Source organism: Vipera berus, assembly GCF_964194415.1.
Source record: "Vipera berus genome assembly, chromosome: 6".
Classification (NCBI taxonomy): Eukaryota; Metazoa; Chordata; class Lepidosauria; order Squamata; family Viperidae; genus Vipera; species Vipera berus.
The window spans coordinates 60,950,213-60,966,570 of NC_138208.1; positions in this window are offsets into that span (position 1 = coordinate 60,950,213).

The window sequence follows — 16,358 nt, forward strand, 5'->3', positions numbered from 1 at the left end:
TATCAGATAATTGAAATAGGTGGATTGCTGAAAATGTCAGTTTCAATTTTTAATTAACAGGTTTAGCAGAGGTTGCATTTCCCACATAGGGAAACAAATACCAAATCCCTCACATTGTTTATAATTGGACAAGTAAGTTTCTGGCTTCTATGCTGGACTTTATGCCTTTCATGGGGAGCAGAGATTGAGTTGACATTCTGACTTCTGCAGTATCTACATTCTGTAACTTCTCTAAGGTGTAGCTCATTTTCTTCTGCCTTAACTTTACCCTATCCATTGTTCACAAGTTAAAAGAATGAAGAAAAAATGGAGAACTGGCTCTGGTCCTTTCTTTTCTCTTTTTTTATTCTACTTGGGAGAAAAAACTCTTCCCACTTGCAACTTTAAAGAAAGAGGTATTAGAAAACTTACCCGGCAAGAAAGAAAAATCCTTAACATCTAGGCTTGCTTTTTATATTGAAATCATTTTCTACAGCAATCTCTCCCACACAGTAAGCTGCTCCATGTGTGTGCACACATACACACAGAGATACATGTAAATAAATAAAAGAGTCCCAAGGACACAGAGCAGTTTATACAAGTCTCATCTAGCTTCATATTTCTCTTAACTCCATCCAATCTACGTTCCAGGTGTGGGGTGGCTGGTTTTGGTCCTAACATGGCAGAAACCAATCAGGAATGAATTCCCCCCCTGCTGTGATGGAAGATACGGAATAAAAGCAAAACAAGCTGCCTTTTTAAATTTTCTCTAAGTGTCAGAAAAGCTGTCTACTTGGGATGGCTGTTTAGAGTTTGAGTTTCTGGGTTTTCTTCATTGTATGTTCTCTCTAGATTAACTCTTTCATACCTGACTCTGGGCATGTTTTCTCCCCTATGCTAAAACTCCACCACCAACACTTACAAAACCCAGGGAGAAAAAAGGATTTGCTTACTGCGTAAAATTAGGGGTGGCTTTTTTGAATCTTAGCAAACAAAACATAACAGACTACACTTTAAGAATAAGGGAAAACAGAACAATTCCCCTACCATCAAGTTTCAATTTTTTTCAGTCCTAGCTTTCAAACTATCTTCTGAATATAGTTTGGCTCTATATTACAAAGTAATGCTCTTGCAATATCTGACTCCAGCACATCCAATTTTTTCAGTGTTGCATCACTAGCACTGCAAGTAATGATGTCCTTCAGAATGTAAACATTTGTTTTCAGGAATTGTCCAAGGAAAATCTTTATTACTATTTTGCTTAAATACATAACTAGGTATTGTGCTCTGTCACCCATATCTGAACTAGCATCTCTCCAATGTCTACACTATATAGAGTGCTAAGCAATAAACCATGATTTATAAAAGCTTAAGGAGTCTGATAGGACTTTTTCAGATCAACACATTTTATTAAAAAGCATACACATGCTAAGCCACAACTATAATTCATATAACCTTATTCCTTTTAATAAAATGTGTTGGGTTGCCATATACACTAACAGGGCTTTCCACTTAAACTCACATAATCCTTACCACAAAACACACTGAACCATTAACCTATTGCACTGATCAGCCTTGTGTAACATACTAAACAAGAAATAATAAAGTTTTAGCCTAACATGCTGTGCAAGCCCAGTCAGTAAGATGTGTGAGACTGATGAACCTAGTATTAGAGAAAAAATGTTTTATCTGCACTTTCTGAATTAAGCATTTATCTTGAGGAAACTGAGCTGAGCTCTCAGCCTTTCTGCATACAAATTCACATCTGATTACTCAAGTTTTTATTTCTGCAAGCTACTTTAGGTAGAAGAATATTAAGCTGTAGCCCTTACCAATCTACTGAAAATCACTTGAGAGTCATACCAGATCACAGTTTCTTGCTTTCTAAAACAGCATATGCAACATATCTGAAATCAGAAATAGCTTCCAAGAGGTGCATCACTGAATCTTTGTGGATGGACTTTGCTGCTACATTGGATACAGAGTAGTATGGTGTGGGGAGTGTTAGTCAACAGGGTTGCAGGTTGAAATATTTAATTGCTCTTTTTTGCTGTCCTATATAAGGTGGCTGGCCTGCATCAGTCACTTAAAAGTTCTGCTCCTACTATTTCATTCCTTAATATTTTTTACAATGCAGGTTCACAAAAACAAATGAGAACTATGAGCCAAAAGTGAGGCTGAAATCATTGTGTAGTACTTTTGTGTGCTCTATTTTTTCAGCTGTGTTCCAGCATACATAATAAATGGATCATGCTCATCTTGACTTTTCATCAGCAGACTTGCAGGAATGCTATTCTCTCCCCACCTCATTAAAAGGTGTGCCTCAAGAATTCAGTGATTAAAAATGTTTTTAGTTGTCTTTTCCACACTACTATAATAATGTAGGAATGTAATAACTGTATAACATTAGTTCTAACAAAAAAAACCCAGAACAATTTATAAGGCATATACAATTAATCATAGGTCTAGGATTACTTAGTGTATTAGTACTAAAAATGCTGTTTTTTCATCTGCAGAGGTCACTGATTTTAAAAGGATCAGAGTAGTTGGAAAGCAGACCATTGTATTCTTTGGCTAAAATAATTTGTTCTACAATATTTCAGAGTTATGGATGAAGAGAAACTGAACACACATGGAAACTTTGCATCTAATTACACTATTGATGTAACACAGTTAAAACAGGTTTTGTTTTGATCTACTTAGTTTTGAACATGGGAGTGTAGCATCACCAGTTCTGGGCTGGCTCAATGGGTAGTTTGGGGGGGGGGTTGCTTGCATATGGTTGTTTTGGGAATAGAGAGCATTTCAGAATAATTTCAGCAGATAGCTTTGTTAAACTCAATCATTATTATAGTTTTGAAGCAGAAGGCCTTAAATCACTGAAGATGAAAATATTTACATGATGTTAGATATACATACTGTCAATAGTGGCAATCTTAATAAGCAAAACCATTGGTCTCCATTGCCTGTTCAGTAGTATAATCAAATGGGGACAGATTGATGCAGCTCAGTACAATTTATAACAGCATGTTATCTGCATCATGGATTTCTTAAGGTTACTATCTATACTTTCCTGCATATCTTAAAGGTGCTCCCATCTGTGACTTACATTTTTCATATTAAACCTGTCAAGCCCTACCGGCTTGCCACTCGTCCGGGACACCTCGTCACGCCAGCCCATCTGTCTCCGACGTGCCGGCCGGACTCCGGTGTCCCCTCCACGTCTCTGGAAGCCGTTCCCCGCAGCAGCACAGAGGAGCGGCTTCCCACCATCGAGACCGGCCATCAGGTGCTTTCGGTGTGATCAGCCAGGACACTGGGCTGCCAAATGCCGAATGCCCACCTCACACTGGAATGCCATTGGGATTACTGCAGATGGTGTCTGACCCTGTACGACCATGGTAAGATATTGCCATGGATTTTATCGTCGGGTTACCAGAGAGCATGGGGCTATAATGTGATCTGGACGGTCATGGACCTCTTCTCCAGGCAAGCGCACTTCATCCCCTGTAAAGGACTACCATTGGCCAAAAGGTTGGCTTGGATGTTCCTCTCTCACGTGTACTGACTGCACGGAGTTCCCCGACGGATAATCTCCGATCGCGGAGTACAGTTTACGGCACGGTTTTGGAGGGAGTTCCTGTGAAAATATTGGATCCACCCAAGGGCTGAGCTCCGGTTACCACCCAAGCACCAACGGAGCGGCTGAGAGGGCCAACGCCATGGTGGAGAGGCTCCTCATGAGTTACGTAACGTATCGACAGACTGGGTAGACCTCCTGGTGTTCGCTGAAGTCACTCACAACAACGCCGTGCATAGCAGCACGGGTTTGACGCCGTTTCGGGTGGTGGCGGGTTACGACTTCGTACCTATCCCTGAGTGCAGTCAGGAGACGTCAGTACCTTCTGGGTCCAGGGAGTGGGTACGCCAGATGGAGGGGGTCTGGGCGGTCGCCAAGGAGGCGATGACAAAGGCCTTGGCAAGAGCAAAGGAACAAGCACATAAGAAGCGAGAGCCGTTTGTAACCCCCAAGCTGGGGGATTGGGTGTATCTCTCGGCTAAGTACCTGCAGTTGCGGATACCCAGCAGAAAGTTGGGACCCAAGTTTCTTGGCCCGTTCCAGGTGGTCCGGGTGGTTAACCCCATGACGGTGCAGTTACGGTTACCAAAGTTCCTGGGGAAAGTCCACCTGGTCTTCCACAGCAGCCTGCTGAAGCCCACCCGGGGCTGCCTGGGGAGGTTGGTAGAGAAGCACTGGGCCCTGTCCATGGGGACCATTATGAAATACAGGCGATCCTCGACTTGAGGATATGGAGGGGGCGGTTACAGTACCTAGTGCTGTGGAAGGGATACCCGATAACGGAGGCCTCTTGGGTAGGGAAAGGGGACGTCCAGGCGGCCCGCTTGGTCATGGCTTTCCATCACAAACATCCGAACAAGCCGGGGGGTGGCGCCGGAGACTCAGTGGCCTGGGTCAGCGGACATCCATTTTCCTGTCCTTCCCTTTCAGGTGGGTCTTTGGTAGGGGAAGCCGCCTGTCAAGCCCTACCGGCTTGCCACTCGTCGGGGACACCTCGTCACACCAGCCCATCTGTCTCCGATGTGCCAGCCGGACTCCGGTGGCCCCTCTGCGTCTCTGGAAGCCGTTCCCCGCAGCAGCACAGAGGAGTGGCTCTCCACCTTCGCTGCCGGCCGGTCGGGGCTGAACTTTGGGGTACAGTGTCCGAACATCAGGAGCCGAGGCAGCCTGCCGCCAGCCAGCTGACACCCGCGCCTGCACTGAATGGCTGCGCGGCGCCTGAGCGGCCGGCACCAGTGCCGCCGGCTTTGCCTGCGCCCGAACGGCACAAGCTTCTGCAGGTGACCGCCGACCGGCCGATGGCCGCACCTGCACAGGAAGGTCGTGTGGCGCTTGGACATCTGGGACCGGTGCGGGCGACCACCAGCCAGAGGTCGGCTGTGCCTGCGCCATGTCCTTTCGGCACCGCAGTCCTGCAGAGCCCTCAGACCTCCCTCCGGCCAGTACAGGATGATAGAGTGGCAGCCGGATGGACTGGACCGCCGCAGGCAGCCGCCAGCCAGTTGGTGGCCATGCCTGCGCTGTCCCCTTCTTCAGCCGGACCCTCGGGCGGACCAGTGGTGGGGACGTTTTGGGCGATGGGGGTAGGACGGGCTGGTGGCGGGGGCGTGAACGTGGTGAAAGGGCTGCACGGTGCGGGTGGTGGGGTCTGGGAGAGGATGGCTGGGGTTGCACAGGGAGGGGGTAGGTCGAGGGTTATCTGGCAGATGGCTCTACGGGTTGCCGGCGTTGTGCACAGAGGGAGACCAGTGCGCAGGGAGGTGGGCGGTGTCTTTATGGAGTTGCGGGCGGATGCCGGTTTGTGCTGGAAGGGTGGGGTTGGGGCGTGTCCACACGATAAAAGAGCGTTGGAGCAGGATGCTGCCAACGCTGACTTTATTGCGGTTTGCTGTGTGTCAGAAGAATAAACCTCGTCACTCGTTCCTTAGCTGTGTTTGTGTTTCATCGTCAAGGACGTTAGTGACAAAACCATTGTGCAAAATGTGCTTATCCAAACAATATAAATTCTATAATATCTGAATATAACATAGTAATATCTCAGCATAGGTATATTCAAGCTCACACATATAGATATATAAATCCTTAATTATGTGCATATTGAAATGAAAGGAAGGAAAAGAATACCTCTTTGGTATTATACCTATGTATGATCTCCCCCACCATGGCTTCACTCCACTAAGCAGAGGTAGCCTAAGTCCAGTAGATAACATTTTTACTAATTATGTTTTCAGCCTTAAACATTTGACTTAGTTGCCTAGTCAAATATCTAAGTTAATCTTACTAAATGCAAATAGTGAATTGTGTTTAGATCACTGTTTTATGGGACAGATACCATGTTACTGCTGGATTTTATTTGATATTTAGCCCATTGTAGAAGAATAGCCTTAAGCCTAATGACCCCAAATATTTATATTATCACAAATATGTGTCTTGCAGAAAGGAAATTGTGCAAATAGCGCAGATAAAAATTAAGGAAGTACTATGATACAAAACAAATATTGGGATATACAGGCTTTGGGAAACATTTGGGAAAATGTTTTTAAGTTGTTTATTCTCCAAATTAGGTTTATTTTGTACTTCTTACTTGTAATCCAGAGGACAATAGTATTTTTATGTCTCCTCCATAAGATGCTCCTTCATTTGTCAGCCAACTGCAGTGTTTTTTTTTTCTTTATGAGGAAAATAGGTGGTGACTGGACAGAAGACCTTTTCAGGTCTTGATTGGGTTTACATATGTTAGAACGTAGTCATTGTAATTTATTCTTTTGATTTTTAACTTGTATATCAAACATAGCATACTCAACAAACTATGATAAAAATGAAAGATGACTTGAAATGCCAGTCAAGCTTTGGAATATCTTGTGGTTTTCCATCTAAGTATTAACCAGATTCAGAATAACAGAGTTGGAAGGAATCTTGGAGGTCTTCTAGTCCAACCCCCTGTTCAAGCAGGAGATCCTATTCCATTTCAAACAAATGGCTGTCCAATGTCTTCTTAAAAATCTCCAGTGATGGAGCCCCCACAACTTCTGAAGGCAAGCCATTCCACTGCTTGATTGTTCTGTCGGGAAACTTCTCATTTCTAGGTTAGATCTCTCCTTGATTAGTTTCCATCCATTGCTTTTTGTCTTGCCTTCAAGTGCTTTGGAGAATAGGTTGACCCCCTCTTCTTTGCAGCAACTCCTTAGATATTGGAAGACTGCTATCATGCCACCCCTAGTTCTTCTTTCATTAGACTAGATACACCCAGTTCCTGTAACTGTTCTTCATAACATTATGCAACATTATGCAAGCAATTAACTAGAGTCTTGGATTTTAAGAGAGCTAATTTTAATAAACTTAGAGCGAGCTTGGGAAGTATTCCATGGATGAGACTCCTCAAGGGGAAGACAACTCAAGAAGCTTTGAAAATTTTGGAAAGTGAGATTATAAAAGCCCAATCTAGTACAATACCAATAAAGAAGAAAAATAACAGCTCTCAAAAGAAACCAGCCTGGCTGCATAAAGAAATCTCTGATAAACTGAAAGACAAAAAGGACAAGTTTAAAAAGTGGAAAAGGGGGCACATAACTAAGGCAGAATATCAGCAAATAGCCTGAGCCTGCAAAGATGAAGTGAAGAAAGCTAAGGCTCAAAATGAACTAAGGCTTGAGATAAAAGTGAAAAATAACAAAAAAAGCTTCTTTCAACATGTAAAAAACAAGAAAACGTAAGAAAATGATTGGTCCATTAGTGGGAGAAAGTGGCAAGACGGTGACAAGCAACAGGGAGAAATCAACTTGTTTTTTTGCATCCGTCTTTACAACAAAGAGAAAAAACAGTCCAACCTATCAAAAACAGTACCATAAAAAAGATTAGAAACACAAATTAAAATAGGCAAGAAAATGTTAAGAGAGCACCTGTCCAGCCTAGATGAGTTCAAATCACCAGGACCAGATGGATTACACCCCAAGTTTCTCAAGGAACTGGCAGATATGATCTCAGAACCTCTGAACTATATCTTTCAAAGATTCTGGAGCACTGGGGAACTACCAGAGGACTGGAAAAGAGCTGATGTAGTTCCCATCTTCAAAAAAGGAAAAAAATGGATCCAGAAAACTACAGACCTATCAGCCTGACCTCAATACCTGGGAAGATTCTGGAAAAGATAATCAAGCAACGAATCAGTGAACACCTAGAGGCAAACAAAGTCATTATCAAATGCCAGCATGGGTTTGTCAAAAACAGATCATGCCAGACAAATCTTATTGCGTTGTTTGACCAGGTAACAAAATTAGTGGACCAGAGGAATGCTGTGGATATAATTTACTTGGACCTCAGTAAGGCATTTAATAAAGTAGACCACAACCTACTATTTAATAAGATAGAAAAATGTGGGTTAGATAGCAGCACCACCAGATGGATTCGTAGCTGACTGACTGGCCGTACTCAGCGTGTGGTCCTCAATGGAACTGCATCTACATGGAGGGCAGTGTGTAGTGGAGTGCCCCAGCACTCTGTTCTGGGCCCAATGCTCTTCAACATCTTCATCAATGATTTGGATGAGAGGATAGATGGGGAACTCATCAAATTTGCAGATGACACCAAGCTGGCAGGAATAGCCAATACTCCAGAAGATAGACTTAAGATAAAGAAGGATCTTGACAGACTTGAACATTGGGTGCTAATAAAATGAAATTCAATGGTGAAAAAAGTAAGGTTCTGCATTTAGGCAAAAAAACCCAAATACACAGGTATAGTATAGGTGGTACCTTGCTCAATAGTAGCAGTTGTGAGAGGGAACTCAGAGTCCTAGTAGACAATCACTTAAATATGAGCCAGCAGTGTACTGCAGCTGCCAAAAAAGCCAACACAGTGCTAGGCTGCATTAACAGAGGGATAGAATCAAGATCATGTGAAGCGTTAATACCACACTATAATGCCTTGGTAAGGCCATACTTGAAATACTGCATCCAGTTTTTGTCACCATGATGTAAAAAAGATATTGAGACTCTAGAAAGAGTACAGAGAAGAGCAACAAAGATGATTAGGAGGCTAAAACATATAAGGAATGATTGCTATGCTGGCTCAGGAATTCTGGGAGTTGAAGTCCACCAGTCATAAAATGTAAATTATTAAATCTGGAGACAGACATCTCAGTGACTCTATAGATTGTTTCAAGTATAAGGTTATAATCAAGCAAGGTTTGTGGCTGATCCTTCTCCATTTTGTAGTATTTATAAATAGTCCTTAGTGGAGGCTATTTTTCAAACAAAAATCAGTAAGTGTCCACCTACACAAGTCTAAGCCAAATTCATACCCAGCTGTTTCAGGTTTTTATCTCAATGCCAAGGTTAGTCCAAAATGTAAGCAAGCATGTTTGCCAGTAGTATTCACTTGTTGTAACAGACTTAGCCACTAGATGTCCCCAGAGTCCTTCAAATCCTTTTCAGATGGAGTCTTTTTATTTGTTTCTTTTTTTATTCCCTTTTTAGACTAATAGGTAGAATAGTCCATTTCTGTAAATATAGAAACTTTGGACCAAAAGTAAAAAGGCAGTAAGTCCAATTAATCAGTATCATTTAGTACAGGGCTTTTTCTTTTCTCTCCCAATGTAGACAAAGGACGCCATTAAGGAGGGTGGGGAAAAAAACAAAAATCCCTTCTCTCTCTCCTCTCAATCAGAAGCAAATTCAAAAAGCTTTTGACAGGAAAGGTAGATGATTAGGAAAAGAAGAAGGCAATTCTCACCAAGTTTTCAAGTGCTTTCAAGTGCTTTGTTGTGCTTTTGGCTTCGGCAAGAAACAGCTAAACGATGGGCCATGGGAGTGGCCGATCCCTTCTTCTTCGGTTCGGAGAGTAGCTCCAAGCTGACAGGAGGGCCACCGCCCTTCTGTTGTGATTCAATGTCAGCCTGTGCTCCCAGCAGATGAGTCCGATGAATCTGAGGAGGAGGAGGGGTTGGGAGAGCCTTTGGTGTCAAAGGGAGGCTCTGATGCACCGCAGGACTCTCAGCCTGGCCCCTCCAGTCATGTTCCTCATGAGGCTCAGCTGTGTGAGTACGAGGTGCCGGACTCAGAAGAGTCACAGCTGAATCTGTTCAGAGATGCTAGAAGCAGAAGGCAATCCAGCAGAGCAAAGCAGAGAAAATCAATGAGGCAACTCAGTGAGAGGAGAAGGCAGTGAGAAGCCACGCCTTGGGACTGATAATAAAAGGGGAAGGTGTGGGCAGGGCTGGTTGCTGAAGGCAACCGTTTGAAGACATTCTAAGAGAATCCTGGTCTGTTCTTGCTACTTCTGTTTAACTCTTGTTTGTTGACTCTTGTTTGATATTTTGATTCATTTATTGAAGGAAATATTCTGTTGCTTTTTTGTTTGAACTGTAAATAAATTTGGGTTGGCTTTTTCCAGCCTATTGACTGTAAAAAGGAAAAAGGGCTTGTCCCTTACACACAAAAAGGGCCGGTTGTAAGCTGGAACAGAACACCTTCTACCGCTGACTGGAGAGATCTCTCCCCAGCTCGTCGCCCCTCCAGGGCGACTTTCGACCCCTTTACAGGGGCTCCCCAATGAAGAAATCCAGGCAATGTGAGGAACGATTCCCTCGCATGTCTGGCCACATTGAGATCCGGAACCGGAAGCCGATATCCTTCTGGATCTTGAGCCTATCTTCTGGACTGATGGCTATTCTTGCCAGCTTGGTGTTGTCTCCAACTCTTTCTATCCCCTCATCTAAATAAATTATGAAGACATTAAAGACTATTGGACCTAAAACAGAACCTTAAGGTACTCTACTGCATACTTCCCTCCATGTAGATGCAGTTCCAGTAAGGACTACATGTTGTGTGTGGTTGGTTAGCTAATTATGAATCCATCTGGTGGTGATGCTATTTAACCCATATTTTTCTATCTTAGTACAACAGTCAACTTATAGAGGCTGTGGTTTCTCTATTCCTGGACATTTTTAAGAAAAGACTGACAGCCACCTGTCATGGATAATTTAAAAGTTTTCCTTCATATTCCAGAGGGAAGAGCTAGATAATCCTTGTAGTTCCACCTCGATAATATTATGACTGACAACCATCAACACCAACAGAAAATTAGAATTCTGAAAGGACATTTGCTGATGTCTTTCAAAGGATTGAATTGTTAACTAAGATAAGCAATGGCAATGTGATATTAGAGGCAGTTTTGCTTTTCCACAAATTATGTAATTTTGAGTGAAGGATCATAGATGCACAGAAACTGTTTCTAGTGTCATCCTTCTTTGTTTCCAAAAACGTTTCCAGAGTTTGTGGTAACAGAAAGAACACACAACATCAAAACCAGAAAGTATTTTTCTGTTTATGCGCATATCCTGATCTGACTGTAAACTAGATGAGATCCCACTCAGAATTTGTTTTAAGCCCTGTACCACAGCCTGGAACATAAGCAAAGTGCCATTCCCTTCTTGCTGACTTGGAATTGAGGGTTAAGGCTTTGGAATTGGACATCATTTTATAAATTAATAACATAGTATGAAGCTACATAATGGGCTTTCTAATATTCTGGAGTACCTGTACTATGCAATAAAGAAACTATATTGGTACCAAGGATGGCTTACAGAGGAAGGTGTGCCATTCAGAAAAGATATCTAGGGGAAAAGCTGAGGGAATGGGTGAGCTGGGTCCACTGGTGAGACAGTTACTTGCCCCATTAAAAACAGAGTAAATTCTGCAAGCACAAGTGACAGCCACTTTGTGCAGCTTCTATTTGGAACAGACCTATAAATAGAATCCTCTATTTTGGCCTGCTTGACGTCACACTTCAACTCCTTAATTCTCTGCTAGTCTCCAGAATCTGCAGCAGGCAGAGTCCTGAGCTGCATGTAAGAAGAGAAGGAGAAGTCTTCATCCTTTCTTTCAACAGCTGATTTTTTTACTGGTCTTTCTTTGAAGCATACTGCTGTTTATTATTTTTCAAGTGCATCTGCTGAAGATTCTAAATGGAATGACTCCATAAAGAGGCTACTGATATTTATAAACAATCTAGTAATTTTAACAAGGAAGATAGTCTGAAGGTTAACAAAGCCTAGTTTTCAGCTCTATCTGACATTAAAATAAAACAACCCTTAACAAAACACCATGTAGAATCTTCAGCAGTTGCCAGCCACAGTTCCTGGCAAAATGTCAGGATAAAGAGAATGCGGCCTATTAGCCCAGAAGCTCATCACTCCATATTGCACTGCATTGATGCTGATTGTGAAAGCCTTCCTTCACAAATATAATCTGAAGTATATTCCTGTTAAAGAAACCCATATAGGGAACAGAAAGTAGATCCAAAAGTGTGCATTCTGAATGCAAACTAGTATGAAACTGCAATTAGTCACAATCTGATTGTTAAGAAATGCAGATCCAGAAGCTTTCTGACCTAGGATATAAGATGGGAGTAGTGAAATAAATAGCTTGGGAAGTCTTCAGTTAGTTATGGATTAAGGGCATCTAAAGATTTCCTGTATTTGTAATGAGGCCAGTTGAGGTTAATTTTTGTTTTCATATTGTAGTCTGATACAATTCCATAGGCAGGAAGGGGAAGGGATTTTTGCCTTAGTAAAATTGACTGATGGGACCAGAATTTTCTATTTTTTCTTCCAATTGATGACATACCATAGTTCTAAGTTCAGCATATTAATAGCTTTCTTACTTTTCAACCTATCCCAGACATTTTATGTGTGTTACATGTTCGTATACACTGTAATCTAGGTAGTTTATTAATATAAACTAGAAACTTGGTTTATCTCCTCCACCCCCTTTAGTTTTGCAGAAAAAGCAAAACCAAATCAGTAAATTCAGTTTCATGCAAAAGTTTAGATTAGCGTGCTCAAATTGCATGCTTCAGTGAACCCCTGAATGAAAGGAAGTTATCACAATCTCTTCATGGTATTAAAGATATTTTTCTGCAGTTCTGAAAGCATAATTAATATATATGTGCAGCCTGCTACAGTTTTGCAAGCTGCAGCAGTTTAAGAAAAGCAGATAAAGGACAACCTTTGCTGTTTTTCTTTTCCTCTGACTTTAATGAATAAGGTGTCTTTCAAATGAAATGCAGAAATAAAACAGCTTGTCCTTTCCATTAAAAATGTGGTTTAATTTTTTTTCCTATTTCAAATGGCTTTATTTATAAAGTTTTATGTTAGACCCTAGTATGGGTTCATCCAAGGACCAGGGCTTATGAAAACCACTCTTCTACAGGTTATGAGACAATGTCTTCCATGGAACCTAAGGCAGCAATCCAGCTTAGCTATAGTGCAACTTGTTTGGTTCATCTAACTCAGCCTTATCAACTTGTCTGCTCTTGCTTAGGATAGGGGATCTGTAGCATTCCCTGCCTCTCTGTTCTTGTGGGCTGGGTTTAATTAGGAAAAGACAGTCGTTCAAATAGCCTGGTGCCAAGCAATGAAGGGCTTTGAAAGTAATAACCAGCACCTTGAATTGGACCTGGAAGCAAGTCAGCAGCCAATGCAATTCCCACAAGAGAGTTAACACATCAGCAAACTTAGGTCTCCACAAAATCAGCCATCTGCCTCATTTTGAACCAATTGAAGCCTCCAGTTACTTTTCTTTTTTTAAATATACTTTATTGGTTTTTTTTAATATCACCATTAATATTTGCTAAACAGTGTGTTGTCTAGGTCTGTATTTACAAATAATCAATATTTAATTTTTATGGTTCCATATTCCACATAGTAATTTTCCTTGATTTTCTCTTCTTCCAATAATATTCTCTTTTATCAACCTTAATTTAGAACATTTCTTGGTAATTTTTTTTGAAAAATAACAACTGAATGTCTACAAATATCTTCTACTTCATTATTAAGCTTCTTTTCTAATTAATAATCTAGATCAGTGTTTTTCAACCTTTTTTGGGCAAAGGCACACTTGTTTCATGAAAAAAATCACGAGGCACTCCACCATTAGAAAATGTTAAAAAATTTAACTCTGTGCCTATATTGACTATATATAAAGTAATTCTCTTGAATAGGAATCAAATAAACACAAAGAAAGTATTTTATAATTACTTTTCAATTTTTCCCACGGCACACCAGGCAACATCTCGCGGCACACTAGTGTGCCGCGGAACAGTGGTTGAAAAACACTGATCTAGATCACCTTGTCATAGATCCTGTTTTTAGAATTCTCATTTAAATTTATTTTCCCCACAATATTCAAAAGAAAGCATTTTTACTTGTTAAAATTTTCTTAGTGTTAATTACACTTATATATTGAAATCTTTTTCCTGATATGAACCATCCCAACATTTACATTTTTCGTATCTTGAAATAGAAAGGACAGAAATAATATACTATCTAAAAAAACATATCCCTCTTAAACTAAAATACCTTAATAATCAATGTTTCATTTTTTTAAAACATATTCAAATCTTCAAAATCCATTATTAAATATTTAATACATTTCCCTCATATAAATCTTCCCACACATTTTTATATTTCTCATATCATAGGCAAAAAATACTATATTGCTTAAGGAGCCTATCCCTCCTAAGCTGAGATTCATTTGTATTCAAAATTTTATTTCTCTAACCCTATTCAAACAAGTGTTTAATCTTTAAATATTCCATCAAATGAATCCCATCATCTAACTTCTTAATTCTTTAGCCCAGGGGTGTCAAACTCAATTTCATTGAGGGCCGCATCAGCATTGCGGTTGCCCTCAGGGGGCCGGGTGGGTATGGCCAGGGTGGGCGTGGCCTACTGGGTGGGTGTGGCTAGAGTGCATATGGCCTACTGGGTGGGCATGGCCAGCTCTACATCGTTCGCATCCAGGGTGCCTATGGGGGCCTGGGCAGGAGTGGGACAGATCTGAGGGTCTCTGGCAGAACGAGGGTCTCTGGGCCAGGGCCAAGGCAGTGGGGGCCGTTCCCTCACTGTTTCCAGGATCGCTTTGCAGGCCACATGAAACCACTTTGTGGGCCGGATCCGGCCCCCGGGCCTTGTGTTTGACATGTCTGCTTTAGCCCGTTTTTTTTGCCATTTTTCCTAGTCAGTATGTTCCATTGAACCCCAAGATCTTCCCATGGTTTTGTAGATGTTGTTGTCAGTACAAAAGCTAAGTCAATTAAAATGTTTTTGTGAAAATATTCCCCAGAAATCTTTTTTTTCTTTTCTTAGTTTCTCCCATCACCTTTTTTCTCTCAAATTCTTGAATTCTTGATGTATAGGTTGTCTTTTCCGTGTCCAGTATTTCCTGGAAGCTTTTGTCCATCTGAATCCTTCTATTATTAAATTCCATGTCAAAGTTTCTTTCCACTAGTTTATATTCAGTTGTCTGCTTTACACGATCTCTTTTTTTTCTGATCATTTATTGATTGTGACATTAAGTTGAGAACGCATTCATTTAATTTTCAAATTCATTTTTAATTTCCTCGTGGTTTGAAATTAATGTCATTTGTATTTGTTGTAACATAACATACATTTCCTCCTGGAAAGTATTTTTTTTTTGATATATTCTTTCTGTAGACCTCTGATGCTCCATAATGACCAAAAATCCTTTCTCTGCCAATCGCTTTAAAGTTACAGTTTAAAAATATTTATAGTCCAGGAATGTGGATTTTTTTCTAAATTTTATAGAGATAATCCACAATGTTTTCTTTTCTTTTATTACAGCTCTTCCTTGTTTGGTTAAAGCTTTGAAGGTCACAATAACAAGTTTTTTTTCTGGGCTGTATATTTAGGGCAGTATTTTCATCCACCACTAGATGTCAGCTCCAGTCCATCTTTCAATTTTCAAAACAAATAAGCCATTTATCTCCGTCAATAATCCTTTGCCAGGAAACTCTTAATAAATTCCATCAATTTCACCTTTTCCAAGTTTAAATCTTATATTAATTTTATTTCTGTGTATTTTTATTCCCCATAAATTTAATTCGCCACTTCCATTTAGAGGAGGGTGGAGCAAAGACACACACCCCTTTCACTTTCTGAGGATTTTTATTTCTGGGTTTTTTTTCTTTTTTTTTCAGGAAATCAGTCAGGTAGAAGAGAGAGAATCAATATTGTTACCCAGTTCAATCAGCTGTTTACAATTGCTTAATTCAGTGCTTTTTGGCTTTGGCTGCATGTAGCTTGGGCTAAACTTATGGATGAGACTAGCCTTTCTTCTGTTGGTTTCTGGAGAGCTTTCCCCAGATGTCCGGATCAACTGCTGTCTCCCCCCAGGATCAGCAGGGCTTCCCTCCTTCTTTGCCACCTCTCTGGGGTGGCTTTTGGCCTATTTAGGGTCCCCAAACAGACAGAAATCAGCTCTACGGCATGGAGCCCCGTGATCCCTCGGCTGTCGCACTAACTACGCAAAACCGGAAGCCACCTCCAATTACTTTTCAAGGACAGCCCCATGTAAAAAGCATTGCAATAATCAAAATGGGAGCTGACTAGGGTGTGGGTAGGTATTTTTTTATTTTTTTATTTTATTTTAATTCCATTTATATCCCGCCCTTCTCCGAAGACTCAGGGTGGCTTACAAGCTTAGCAGTAGCCTTCATTCTATGTATATGCCTGCTTATTAGGGCTTTCACACACACCCCAAGTGGCATTATTACAAAGTCAGCTTATTGCCCCCAACAATCTGGGTCCTGAGCAGGAATTGGTGGTCCAGGACAATCTGAGCAGGAATTGGTGGTCCAGGAAAAAGTGTAACTGTTGCACAACCTGTAGTTGTGCAAAGGCCCTCCTGGCCATGACTGCCACCTGCTCCTGTAATCTGACCATGATAGGGGCACCAAAGATAGGTTCATCAATTCCATGTACATTGTCACTGCTCTGACA